Source organism: Pipistrellus hanaki (assembly GCF_964339955.1).
Source record: "Pipistrellus hanaki genome assembly, chromosome: 12".
Taxonomy (NCBI): domain Eukaryota; kingdom Metazoa; phylum Chordata; class Mammalia; order Chiroptera; family Vespertilionidae; genus Pipistrellus; species Pipistrellus hanaki.
Genome location: NC_140514.1, coordinates 20,496,320 through 20,508,535, shown reverse-complemented (window position 1 = coordinate 20,508,535; position 12,216 = coordinate 20,496,320). Strand labels below are relative to the sequence as shown.

Below are 12,216 nucleotides of genomic sequence, written 5' to 3'. Positions count from 1 at the left end.
AAATAATTCAATAGCATGGCTCCCCTCTGACCCGATGCTGTGGCATTTACTTCATTAAGTGTTTCTGAAAAACTCCCAGTGGGAAAGATACTTAATTTATTTACTGCATGAGTCTAACGAGAACTGTGAAAGAAATTTTAAGTAAACCGACATGGTTTGGAGTAGAATTATTGGAACATTTGCTGCACTATATGAGGTTTTCTTTTTCATTCATCAGCCACCTAGTGCATTTCACCATAAGCAATGAGACATTTTTGGTTTGGCTTTGAGCGTACGTTTCCTGATAGAACACTGAAAATAATGAGAAGTTCTCAAGAAAAAAACAAACACAGCAACGAAGAAAAGAAAATGGCTTACTTGTGACTCTCGTTCTTTAGACTGTCACTCTAATAAATAGAAGCCAGTGCTGTGTGTTCTCCAATTTCATTCATCACAGCAATGTCCTGGTGCTCTTAGACTACACACAGATAAAGCACCCTAACCTGTGTGACAGCAGATAAAATGTGCATTTGGACAAAGAACTAACAACCCCTAACTTGTCTTCTCACCTAAGTGTCCCTGTTCATCCCAGCTATCTACCACACATTTCAACGTGCCATGCTGTTGCTTTAAATTCAGAATTCCTAATACCAGAATGACCACTCTTCCTCCCAAAGGAGTTCCCCCTCCCAAATCCCCTGACTCATTCATTAGTTCCTCCCATTTTTAAGTCATATCTTTGACTCTTATAACAGTGTAGATCCTTCCGTTTCATATTTTTCCTTAGAAGTAAGACCTCTGTGATTGAAAGATGAATGAATTGAATATTCCGTTGGCTGTCTCTAGTGGGCCACACAGAGAGCTGCCTGCGGGCATTTCTCCCTCTGCACGATGAGGAAATTATGTCCAAGAGGCAGCACCAACCATAAAAATAAACACATATAACCAATTGCCAAGGTTCTCATCGGAATAGTTTTTAATTCCAGGAAAATGCATGATTTCTTGTGAACACCAAATGAAATTAAATAGGTTTTCTCTGACCTGGCTTCACACACACACAGAGGGAACTAACATACCATTGCAAGTGCCTCAGGAGATCCTCATTTTACTTGCTTGAGAAAGGAAGTTTGTTTACATTAAACTTATTTTAAGGGGGTGGGGGGGAACAAAAATATAAATGAAATAAAAATTCATATGAAGCAGGTATAATAAAACCATATCAAGTTGACTATCCATCATGCCCTCTAAAATTGTATACAGATATGGAGTTAGGTACACATATGTTTTATGTTGTCTTGAACCAGTTGGCCTTCTAATATAGGAAAACCACCAGCTTTATTTTATTGTAGTTCATACACATCCCTATCCCAGGAATTGAGACCATACAAAAAAGGTAGCAGCCTCTTGAAAGGCTAGCAATAATGAAAGAGTAGGGAAATGTTCTTTAAATTTAGATACATATAGGTCAGAAGAAGTAGTGCACTGTCAAAATGAGATAAAGAAAGTACAATTTTGTTCCGTGTTTAAAATGCATTCAGAAAAGCTAGACAATAATAAAAATAGCTGCCACTCATTAAATGCTTACAACACGCCATGCTAAGTGCTTTATGTGTGCTTCCTTATTTCATCCCAACAGCACACCTATGATTTATTAGCCTCAGTTCATAAAGAAAATGAGACAGAGAAAGGTGAAGTTATTTGTCCAAAGTCAAAAGGTTGGTTAAGGGAAGGCCCTAACAACTTTATGCCCTGTTTTTAACCACTGCACGAAAGCCTCCTCAAAGAGAAGAGGAAGGAATTTTGTTTGGTGTACAAAATTACATAGAAATGGTTGTTTTGTTGTGCAAGGTAGTAGCAGCCTGGAGTCTGAGCTCCTTGGGAAGTGGTAGCAGCAGTAACCACAAGTGCCAGAGCTGACTTAAGGAAGGCAGATGGAAAAGCACTGGGTGCACCTTCCTCCCCGTGACAAGCAGACCAAGTTCTCAGAATGCTGTCATTCATATCTCACTGTCCTGAGCTCTGAAATTACAAGGGCAAGTACAAATTGTGCAGTGATGTTAGAAGACAAGCACTGTGAAAACAAGAGCAAGGCAGAGGAACAGGGGGAGTGAGGGGATTGGAGGGGGTGGTTTGCAGTCAAGGCGGTCTCATTGAAGAGGTCCAATTGGTGCAATGACGTGAAGTGAGGGAGCCAGCCAGTGCTTCACAGAGAAGGAACAGTCCAGGGGAGGAGGCTGCTGGAGCAAAGCCCAGGTGGTTATAGGAGGCAGATCTTTAGGCCTTCCACTAAAGTATCTTTTCACTTCCAGACAAATTACAAAGGTACAATAGATTATTAAGAATGTAGGCCCTGGCCCTGGCAGGTATGCTAAGGGTTAGAGCATCAACCCACAGACCACAAGGTCTCAGGTTCGATTCCCAGTCAAGAGCACGTACCTGGGTTGCAGGTTCAAACCCCAGCCAGGTCGGTCGAGGTGCTTACAGGAGGAAACCAATCATGTTTAATATATCTCTTTCACACTGATGTTTCTCTCTTTCTCTCCCTCTTCTTCTCCCTCCCTTCTATTCTCTCTAAAAACCCATGGGGAAAAATATGCTTGGGTGGGGATTAACAAACAAACAAAAGAATATAGGCCACGGAATTGGAGGATGCTAAAACATGATATTTGCAAAAATTAAAAATAGAACTAGCACATGATCCAGAAATACCACTTCTGGGTATTTACCCAAAGAAAATGAAAACACTACTAGTAATTCAAAAGTAATATGGCCCTAGCTGATTTGACTCAGTGGATAGAACGTTGGCCTGTGGACTGAAGGGTCCCTGGTTCAATTCCGGCCAAGGGCACATACCAGTTATGGCTTGATCCCTGGCCCTGGTCAGGGCGCATGTGTAAGCAACCAATCAATGCGTCTCACATCAATGTTTCGCCCTGTCTCTCTTCCTCCTTTCCACTCTCTCTAAAAATCAATGGAAAAATATCCTCTGGTGAAGATTAACAAGTGCACCCCATGACTTACTATGCACTTGCCAAGATATGGAAGAAAACGAAGTGTCCACAGTTTTATATATATATATATTCATTTCACCTATCCTTTATCCATTTCACCTATCCCCCCACCTCTGGCAATCACCAATCTGTTCTCTGTATCTACGAGATAATATAATATGTCATTAATCACAATGTTTAGTTCCACTGACAATTTTTTTTAATAGTATAAATTTCTTGATGAAGGAAGCAGTAAGTTGATTTAATTCTGTACAAATGCCTAATTTCATTGCAGTCTAGATACTCAGTAGCACTGCTCCACACTTCATCAATAAAAGAGACATAATGAGAATATCTCAAAAGGATGCTAAACATTAAATTTAACATAAATATGTAGAATCTTTATAGAAAGCAGTAAATAAATGTGGATTATTATTATCATAACAGGATTTCTAAACTGATGAGAAAGAGCATAAGAAAAAAATTAGATGAAGTCAGGATAGATACCGAAAAGGCATACCACATGGTAGCCTTTTGTAAGCTAACTAAAGGTAGCTTACAAATTTGGTACAGTGTTTTAAATAGCCAATACAAAAAAGAAAATGTTACGTGTTACATGATTCATAATGTCCGAGATGTTTTTTGTAAAGTGCTCCAAAGAAGTATAACCAGTCCTTGTTTGGAAGGAAGGTCACTAAAGATTTATGGTCTGAATTTCAAAATTAAAATTAAACTACTTTGCCTTTGCCTTCCATTTATAATGACAAAAAGAATTTACTGAAGCAAGCTAGAAGTTTTAGCAGACTTGCTACAGAAGAAAATTTAGTCATTAATCAGTCACTTTTTAGTCAAAGCTAATCTCATTAATAACGTCTATTCAAGAAGAGAGTCCAGAAATAAATCCACATCTTTATAGTCAATTAATATTTGACAAAGGAGGCAAAAACATACAATAGGGTAAAGACAGTCTATTCAATAAGTGGTGTTGAGAAAATTGGATAGATATGTGAAAAAAAATGAAACTAGACCACCTTATTACACCATATAAGAAATAAACTCAAGCCCAGCTGGTATGGCTCAGTGGTTGAACATTCACCTCTTAACCAGGAGGTCACAGTTTGATTCCTTGTCAGGATACACGCCCTGGATTGAAGCTGAATCCCCAGTAGGGACTGTGCAGGAGGCAGCTAAACATTCTCTCTCATCATTGTTGTTTCTACTGTATCTCTCCCTTTCCCTTCCTCCCTGAAAGCAATATATAAATATATATATTATTCTGATGATATATTCAAATTTCAAAAAAGTGAACAAATTTTATGAATTCCAAAATGAACATGTTGAAGATAATGATTTTCTTGTAGGCACTAGCTTTCTAAATGTCTTTGAGCTTTTAAAATTAAAACATTTTAAAGAGTATGTTTGCCATTCTGTCAGATAGTCATTTTTATAAATACTTCAAATTTGAAGATTTTCTGATCAGCATAAATTTGCAAGATAAAAATGATACCTTGATTATTTAAAGTAAAATTAGCTAACACATTTTGAAATATGACAAAAAGCAAGAATGGTTTAAACAGAGTTAATTTTGGAGGAAAATTAGTCAGTAAAAGAAATTGGCATAAGGTAATGAATTTCTTTAACTATACTTACACTAGGAGAATTACTTCATATTATTACTCATTATTAGCATGAAAATTCTGGGTTTGTGGGTATATGCATTTATACTGTTCCCCTGCAGTGAGAAATGGGATTTACTTCTGACCAGATCATAATCAGTATTTCAACTCCAACAAATAAAGAATAAATTAGCCAAAACCGGTTTGGCTCAGTGAATAGAGCATCAGCCAGAGGTCGAGCTCACGCTGAGGAGCACAGAGGCAGTGGTGAGAGCCTCTCCCACCTCTGTGGCAGTGCTCAGGATGCCTGACTGATGGCTTGGGGAAGAGGCCTTAGCTATCAGTTGGACATTCCCCAAGGGCTCCCAGATTGCACATGGGTGCACACCCCTCCCCCCCCAAGTCTCAAGTGCACAAATTTCATGCATCGGGCTTCTAATATATTATGTCTTCTTTACTCTTGCTTTTCCTCACACTCCTACAAGTATTGATTTTTAAATTCAGAGTTTCCAGCAAAGATAAGTGGGAAGTTACTTTAGTTGCTTCCTCTTGGGTCAAACTGGATGACACAAAGAAGAGTTAATTAAATACCTGAAATTTTTTTTAATTATTACACTAACGAAGTATAGACTATGGGAAAAGGAATCTTTTAGATGATGAAATAATCCTTTCATAAGTGGACTTTAGTTCTTTCTTTGTTACATTCTTTTGGTAAGAAAAATAACAAGAACTGAATAAAAATGCCCCCTTTATATTTTAACAAATGAGAGTTTACCTATAATTTATGCTAAGCAACTCTGATAGAGAATAGCACAGGACAAATCAGCAGTCATCATCACAAAGACTAAAAACAATTACATGCTTTCTATCTCCCCAAATTGCATACCCTGTTATTACACAGTATTTCCTTTTTAAAAATTATCTTTTAATTGGCTAAGAATATGGATCTAGAATTTATTTTATTGTGGATTGTAATTATTGAATAAAATTTGCCTCCTCTCTTCTAAAATAATTTTTTCTTAAGGGGCAATCAAAATTTCATACAGTAACTCCTCACTTAACATCATCTTTGGGTTCTTTGAACTGGTGAAAAACAACAACAGTAATTTCACTATAGGCTGATGGATGTGAACAAGAGTGAAGTTCCTATGGCATCTCATCTTTTTCTTTCAACCAAATACCTAAGAACCTGCTTGAAATAATATCTTAACCATCAAAGTCCAGCCTTCAAGAGGGGTACAACTTTGAAGGGTTTTTCACACACACACACACACACACACACACAAAAAAAAAAAAAAAAAAAAAAAAAAACTTGAGCAAGTTACAATTCTAATTAACCTAAGAAACCAGAAAAAAAGTAGTAGTGTCAACCATTATCAATTTAACAGTAATTAGTGCATTGAACTAATTTTTAGAAGAATGAAACAGAGCGATTGAAATGAAGAAATGGCAATTTTTAAAGGAAGTGGAAAGGATGCAAGACATGGGAGATGAGAAAGGCTTGGATCCAGAAAGGGAACAGAAGAATGAGAGCAGGCTGGAAGTGCAGAGAATAGATCCTGATTGGTCATACGATACACCTAAGCACCATATATGGTTTATGGAAGGAAAAAGACAATTCAATTGATGACAGATGGCTGGGCAGTTGGGAAACATCAAAAATAAATGTGTAAATATTTGATGGTTTTGGCCAAAAGAACTCTTCTATAACCTCTACATTTTCTGTCTGACCTAATTCAGACATTTGAACTGTGCCTTTAAAATATTCCCTGAGAAGAACCAGTGTTTAATTTGTCCAAGTCTTGACTGAACTAAAGCTCATATAGAAGTTATCCTATCAACTGGAGAAGTATCAAGAAAGATGTAATAGGATGTGCTATATGCACCAGAGAATAGAAAACAAACTTTATAAGTCTCTTTCCTTACTCCTGCTTCAAATGATAGTTCTAGATTCTACAGAAATATGTGGCATTTTTAATGGAGCCTTTCAGAATAGTGATGGAGCATTTCTCTTCTGTTCTTTTACATTCTTTGGAGTACACATACTAGTACAGTCAACAATTCTATCTCACCCAATGAAAGTACCTAGCAGTAATAGGATAGCAATGCTTTCTCAAAAGAAAAATACCACACATGCTTATAAACAAAAATAACAGCTTACCAAAGAATTAACTAGGTATAGACTGAAAGAAACACCCAACTACCTTTGCATAAATAAAAAAAACCAGTCATATATATGTATATGAAGATTAAGATTTGTCATAAATATGTATATAAAATCAATTCACATTGAATATATTATGCAAATTGAAAGTTAGTGATAAGTACAAGTTCCCAGAAAACAAAATAAATGTTTTTTAAAAGCTAAGAAAATGCTAACAAAATATTCTCTACATCTTTGATCTTCAATAAACTTGAGAAAATGATGAAATGCCTTTTTTTTTTTTTACAAAATGGAATTGACTATTATGTGACAAAACAAATAGATGGATATGCATAGAATTTAACATATGCAATAACTTAGGTCAAGCTTTTACTATCTAATCAACATACAGAATCAATTTTTTTGTGCAATCTTTGAAAAATTTATTTTTCCTACAATTCAGAGAAAGTAATCTAATAAGATAGATGACTAAAAGAAAATATCTTTGAAAAATTTATGAGCATTATGGAATAGAAAACTAAAGCACAAAAAATACTTTTCAAATGAAAATGTCTGCTAGTTCAGATGTCAATATATTTAAATAAGACAAGCTCAAAGGAGTTTTTAAAAAGAAGGTTAATTCACCCTAGCTGGTTTGGCTCAATGGATAGAGCACTGACCTGCAGATGTAGGGTCCCATGTTCGATCCCCAGTAGGTGGCATACAGGAGGTAGCCGATCAGTGATTCTCTCTCATCACTGATGTTTCGATCTCCCTCTCCCTCCCTCTCTGAAATCAATAAAAATATATTTTTAAAAAACTATTAAAGAAGAAGGCTAATTCAAAATGCATCATAGATTTAGCTGTAGGCTTACATTTGCAACTTTAAATGGAAGAATTTAGGTAAATACTGCAAAACTCACACATGAGAACTAGACTATAGATACAGAAGCTCCACGTAGGGACAGCAACCACTTTGAACCTATATTCTGTCGCTTCACACTTGTTTCAGTCAAGAGTGTTGCAGGCTATTGTGCATGTTCATGTATTGTAATCATTTCATCAAATGAATCTTATTTGTATGTACTTCTTGTAACTATTTAAAATGAAGAGTGGAGCTCTGAACGTCTAGATCACAAATACGTACATGAAATGCAACTCAAGTATTGTTCCAATACATAGTGCAAGCTTTTCATACTCAACTCAATGTGTAAAATCAATGTCATCCCTATGAATGACACGTGGAAAGACTCGTCCTGAATAAGAACTATAACCATAATCATCTAAAAGTATCACAAAAGCCTTTCACATGAATCTCCTGCAAAATCCAGATTGTTTCACAGCACAAAAATCACAGTCACATTTCAGAACCTCACATCCACTCACCTAGAAGACCTGGGACACCCGGAGTAATATTAGAGGAATTTCATCTATGCTCACCAGGCTGGTCAGAGGACGAGTGCAGTGAATTCCCATTTTGTTGTAAGGACAGGAGATAACGTGTGATCTCTACGATCCACAATAAGTATTTAATGAAATTATAGACAAACTCCCATTTTGTCAGAATTGTACTGATTTCTTAATATGACCTTCACACTAGAAGAATAATTATTAAGACAAGTATAATATGAATACACTTGAACTGGAGCCTGACCATAGTCAAAGCTTCAATTAATTTTAAATGATCAAGCAACTGCACTGCCGAGAGACAAGAAAGCCTTTTACATGATCCTACAAAGTAACAGGCAGAAAGAGGTCATTTTTCAAGATCAATATAGGCACCACTAGATACATTCGAAAAATGAACTTCACCTAAATGGCAGCAAACAGTCTTGGTTAGCATAATTACTCAAGAATATTTACTAGTATACGTTTCTCTTTATAGCTGCCCATTCTTGAGGATAAATGACTGATTGAACATATTTTCTTACAGATAGCAAATAATTCAATTAAAAAAAAAAAAAAAGAGTGAACCCGAGTCACTAATTTCTGCAACTAATCTTAAGTAATAAGACCTCTTCAAATGCCGGATATTGTGCCAATTTGCTGTGGTTACCTGTATTTTAACACACACCCCACACCCACCACCACCACCACCAAACATAGTACCTTCGCTATGTCAAACCAGGGGGCAGCTTTCTGATTATATATTAGAGAGAAATCCTTTCCCCACAGCCCAGCATCTCCACCAAATTCAAGACTTGAAAGTGCTCAGGAAAATGTGGTTACTTCCAACAATCAAAAGAGACCAATCTCATATGGGAATATTGGCCAATAATTAAGGAGATATCAGTTGCCTTAGCAACAGATTCCTTCCCAAATAAGCACTGTTTTCATTCAGCAGCCTTTAGCCAAAAGCGGAATTAAATCACTGAAATCAACAATTCCTTTGTTTAGCAAACAGAACAGCTTTCCAGGTCTCAAGAAAACAGACCCCCCACAGCTGGTCCAACACTGTTCAAGGTAGCAGTTATTTCATTGAATAAGCCGACCTCTTGAATTACAGGATTTTATCATCAAAACCACTGCTAACAGAACTGCCAGCTTTTGCCAGAGATGTGACAAAAGACAGAGCATCTCCTCAGTGATACTAATGAATATATTTAGCTTAATAGATCTTAACCTTACATAATGTATATGTGTGTGTTTCTGCCTATATACATTGATGCAATTCCAGACGTCTAATTTAGCAAAGGACTAATCAGCCCACTTTATTAGCTAATAAACAGCTTCTTGTACTTCACCATCTAGATGTAAGAAAAGCCAAACCTTGTGTTAGACAATTTAAAAAATATTGTATATGAGTCATCACTAAAACTGAGAAAATGAATAGCTAGATTTCTATTTTGTTGTTGTTGTTGATCCTCACCTGAAGATATTTTCCATTCATTTTTTTTTTTTAGAGAGTGGAAAGGGGAGGGATAGAGAGAAACATTGATATGAGAGAGATATCCCATCCAGAGCTGGATAGGGATAGAGCCCGCAACTGAGATATAAGCTCTTGACTGCTCTATCCACTGAGCCAAACTGGCTAGGGTTGAATAGCTATATTTCTGAATGTTGATATAACCTGGCCAACTCTTCATCCTGAAGTCATGTCATTGTATTAACTAGCCTAGAGAGGTTAAGTGTTACTCATTTTCTGATCAATTAATAATTAATAAATAAATGAAGGCTCACTAAGGCTGATCTCTCTTAATATTGTAGATACACATACTTAAATTCCCAAGGGCTTCCCAGGGTAAAACGCTTATAAAATGCTTATGTCCTAACTACACTCCATGATCACTGGTATCTTTTATTTCAACCTATCTTCATCATGAATCACCTTACCTTTCCAATCTTCATCACAACATTCCTCTCCACTGTCCTGCTCCCTTGGCACACAGGCCTCCACTTCTTCACCACTGGCCTAGGCTCCAGATTTCTCCTCTGACAGGATTTCTCCATCCTGCCCCACAGCCGGCAAGTGTCTGAACTGATCTGTATCAGAATCTGGTTCTGATGTGTAGAGTATTCATTTTCTTGCTGTTCTCTGACTCCTGATAGCCCTTAATATTCTCTCACACTCTTTCTCTGTCTCTGTCTCTGTCTCTGCCTCTGTCTCTGCCTCTCTCTCTCTCTCTCTCTCTCTCTCTCTCTCTCTCTCTCTCTCTCTCTTTCTCTTCTGCTTGTTTCCTTATTATTTTCTTAGAAATAACACATCCTAATAAAATTTATTATGGTTTTAATTATTATTGGGGATGTTGACAGATAACTAAACATTTAATAAAATGTAAAACCATAATGTTTGAAGATGTGTGAAACCATCTTTCTAATTTACTTTGGAGCCTTTAAAATTGTATTTGGCTTTAATTTGTATTTTGTCTCATTTTTAACAAAGGGACCCTAGCAGATATACTGCATCAATTAATAATAAGTGTTCCACTAATAATGCAACAAAATGATGCAAACAAATAGTACTGTCAGAGCACCAAGGTTCTCACAAGCGAATAAGTATGTTAGACTCCCCAGATGCCCACACAATACACTTAAATGGCTTACCATTGTTTATTTAAATGTCATTTCCCAAGACCAAAACTGGGACAACTACTTTGGTGACTTTACAAATGTATTTAAGATGAGAGTGATAATTCAAAGTCTATATTCTATATCCCATTGGGAATGTAGAAGACCACCAGATATTAACTCTACCTAAAAAACTTGGGTATCTCATGTGCAAAACTGGAAAGTAATGATATTCATCTCATCACCAGCTAATATTTGTTGAGTACTTGCAGGGCATATGGCAATGGACAAGTCACGACTTACAAGGGTAGGCTCTAAAAGCTGTCTTATCCAAAAGTGAAAAATGCTGTTGTTACTCTATAAAATATACATGAAATCTGACCATATTTTCTACTGAGCTCTATTTTCACATATAATAAAATAGGATTCCTGTGTTTCTTTGAATCAGTAGGGAGTGTTTACCTTTAACCCTCACTCACTAGACAACAGCTGTTCTTCTCTTTGAGTATTGACAATACTGTGCAATAATATCTGAAAAATATGACTGCTGAATACTCCTTATTGTTATAAGACAGTAAAGGATCAATTAATATAAAGAGCTTTGATTTATTCTAGAGGAAAAGTATAATAATGCTGGTTAAATTAATAGTCAAATCTTTAGTTCAGTCAATATAAGGACAGTGTAAAATCATACTGAGGACTTTCATAGCAAAAACTTCAAATGCTTTGATATTTTAAAAATCATAAATTTGATTAATGCCCAGTATAAGCATAGCCTTATTCTGAACGCAAGAGGGGGAAATCTTTGCTGAATTATGGTGCAGAATTATTAATCGCTAGTCATGATGTGTGTGAGAGCAAAACATAGATTATTGTCCATAAGAGCTTCACAGAGGAGCTCTTCACTCAACAGGGGCAGGAGATGTGGTAGGTCAGAGAAAGCTCCTGGGGATGTTTTTAGATTTTCTTTTTGTTATTGTTTTTGTTAATCCTCTCTTGAGGATATTTTTTCCATTGATTTTTAGAGAGAGTGGAAAGGAAGAGAGAGATGAGAAAAATATCAATGTCAGAGAAACACATCGATTGGCTGCCTGCTGCATGGGCCCTGACCAGGACTGAGGATTGAGCCTGCAACCTAGGTACATGTCCTTGACCAAAATCAAACCCGGGACCCTTCAGACACTCTATCCAATGAGCAAAACTGGCTAGGGCTATTTTTCAATTTTCCAATTTACTAATTATAAATTATATCTAAACCTAATCTGCAGTAAACGGGGCTCTCTTTCCTATATTAATTAGTATGTTTTACATAACTCTAAACCAGTGTTTTTCAACCTTTTTTGGGCAAAGGCACACTTGTTTCATGAAAAAAATCACGAGGCACACCACCATTAGAAAATGTTAAAAAATTTAACTCTGTGCCTATATTGACTATATATAAAGTAATTCTCTTGAATAGGAATCAAATAAACACAAAGAA

At 36.3% G+C, this 12,216-nt stretch overlaps 1 protein-coding gene across 1 annotated transcript in view; it reads right to left on the bottom strand.

The window, feature by feature from the left end:
* Positions 1–12,216, bottom strand: part of CAMKMT (calmodulin-lysine N-methyltransferase) — a 241,479-nt gene that overhangs the window by 148,439 nt on the left and 80,824 nt on the right.